Source organism: Mandrillus leucophaeus, unplaced genomic scaffold (assembly GCF_000951045.1).
Source record: "Mandrillus leucophaeus isolate KB7577 unplaced genomic scaffold, Mleu.le_1.0 Scaffold1255, whole genome shotgun sequence".
Lineage (NCBI taxonomy): Eukaryota > Metazoa > Chordata > Mammalia > Primates > Cercopithecidae > Mandrillus > Mandrillus leucophaeus.
Window position 1 is genome coordinate 135,956 of NW_012100932.1, and position 2,541 is coordinate 138,496.

The 2,541-nt window shown below is 41.8% G+C and overlaps 1 pseudogene; it reads right to left on the reverse strand.

The window, feature by feature from the left end:
* Positions 1-1,429, reverse strand: part of LOC105533521 — a 1,893-nt pseudogene extending 464 nt beyond the window's left edge.
* Positions 1,430-2,541: the final 1,112 nt, after the last annotated feature.

Here is a 2,541-nt window from a genome sequence, read left to right on the forward strand (position 1 = left end):
TTTTTAAAGCTTCAGTTTTCTTCTATGATTAACCTCACTCTACAGTCCCTTTTACCCAAGGCGTGGTCCCTAGGTCATCTCTTTAAGGTTTCATTTCTGGGAAGTTTTCAGCATGCCTATCTCATGCTTTGTCACAGTTTAGTTCCTTTTGTTTTGGAAAATGAGAACATCTTCAATTGAGTATGGATTGTGTGTCCCCAAGCCTACATGTGTTCACTGAAGCTGAAGTTGAAGCTGAATCGGAGTTTTCATTCCCCACCATCCTTTCCCAGACCCTCTCTTTTTTTCCAATCCATCTTCTCCAACATCCTCTGACCTTTGTAGCTGTCATAGTTTCAGAAGAAACAGATGCAGGAGCATCATCTTTTTGAAAGCTCTTTAACTTCCAACCTGCTCCATATGTTTTCCAGCTCTATCTTTATATTTTAGATTCTTCAATGTCTATTCACCTTCATAGTCTGTACTCTGAAACCATATTTTACTCGTATTTTCTTTAATTATTTTCTTATTCCCAACTCTTTTTTCTCCTTCCTTAGTGTTGGACCAGTAAACAATTCATCTTTCTTATCAAGGCAAAGGTGAGCTCTAACCTGCCATGGCTCACAGCCATCACAAGTATCGCTGCCAGGGTGAATGTAAAAGGGTAACACAGTCTCTCCAATTTTCGCTTCATGTCTATGCTCAAGGACATAAGGCTCACATTTAGTTTGCAGCTGAACCATCCATTTTCCAGGAACAATTGTTCCATTTTGACTGCCTTTATCTACAAGGACATAACTTTGTAAGTCATGGTCAAAATAAATTTCTGCATGAAATTTACTGACACCAACTTCAGGGATTCAAACAGTATGTTCCAAATCATTTTCTCTTCCAATTGCAGCAGGTTTTACAGCAGTAATGATAAAGAGTGACCCTTCCTGCAACACAGTTTATCTAATGACAATTACTCTGATACACAGGGGGCCATTTTTTCCCCTCATTTTCCACCTCAGTATCTTCTGCAGTGACATAGCCTTCACTGGTAATGTGAGGAGGCGCTCCGCTGAGGCCTGCAAAGGCAGAGGCCACGGGAGTGCAGGCACCGAAAGGCGCTGCGGACACGCCCTTCCCAGCTGGATCATTTGTGAGGCTGGAATTTAAGCAGACAAGCGGCTTGAGGAAGGACCAGAAGATACCCGAGTGCAATGTCCAGCCCAAGTGGAGGAAGCAAAAATGCCTGGCCTGCATCGAACTGGGCTCTAACGATAAGGTTCTGAGCCAGGCGGGTCGCTGCCCTACAGAGACGCAGGCTCGGCGGGAGCCTGAACAGCACCAGGGACCCAGTGCAGCAGGCCGGAGCAGGCGGTAAGGATGCCACAGCTACTGCTTCCCTGCACAGTTCGCCTTCTCGAAGACCCGGCACGGAACTGAGCCCAGCACTGAATTGCATGGCTTGTCCTGGACCACTGCCGGGTGTGACCAGTGGAAGACCCCACCTCCCAGGGAGAGGACCCCACTATATCCCCAGCTAATAAAGCTACTCCCCTAATCAAAATAAATAAATAAATAAATAAATAAATAAATAATCTTTTTTTTGTCTTTGAAAATAATGTGTAAGGATGCCACAGCTACTGCTTCCCTGCACAGTTCGCCTTCTCGAAGACCCGGCACGGAGCTGAGCCCAGCACTGAATTGCATGGCTTGTCCTGGACCACTGCCGGGTGCGACCAGTGGAAGACCCCACCTCCCAGGGAGAGGACCCCACTATATCCCCAGCTAATAAAGCTGCTCCCCTAATCAAAATAAATAAATAAATAAATAAATAAATAAATAATCTTTTTTTTGTCTTTGAAAATAATGTGTATCCTCTGTTTACTGGTAAACATACTGCCCATTTGTCTATATGCCTCAGTCAAACTTTTTAATGAAGTTATTTAACATTATGATCCTTTATTATGACACAAAACAGTAAATTTTATAATGGTTTTAGTATCATCTAATATGATTAAAAATATTTCAATTTGTCATTGCCAATGAATCTTTGTGTTATTTATTTTATACCATCAAATATTCTGTCTACAAATGTCTAATGGCTTAGAATCTTGCCTAACATATTGTATGTGCTAAGTACTACTGTTATTCATCACATTATCTTTTTATACTATTATTAAAAATACAATATGATTTTTGGCTGGGTGCAGTGGCTCACACCTGTAATCCCAGCACTTTGGAAGGCCGAGGTGGGTGGATCACCTGAGGTCAGGAGTTCGAGACCAACGTGGTGAAACCCTGTCTCTACTAAAAAAAAAATATATATATATATACACATACATACATACATATATAACTAGCCAGGGGTGGTGATAAGTACCTGTAATCCCAGCTACTCAGGAGGCTGAGGCAGGAGAATTACTTGAACCCAGGAGACGGAGGTTTAGCCATTATGAATGGTGTAAAATGGTATTTCATTGTGGATTTTAATTGTCATTTATCTGACCATTGGCAACATTGAACATTTTTCACATACTTTTTGGCCATCATTGTCTTTTTGAAAAATATCTG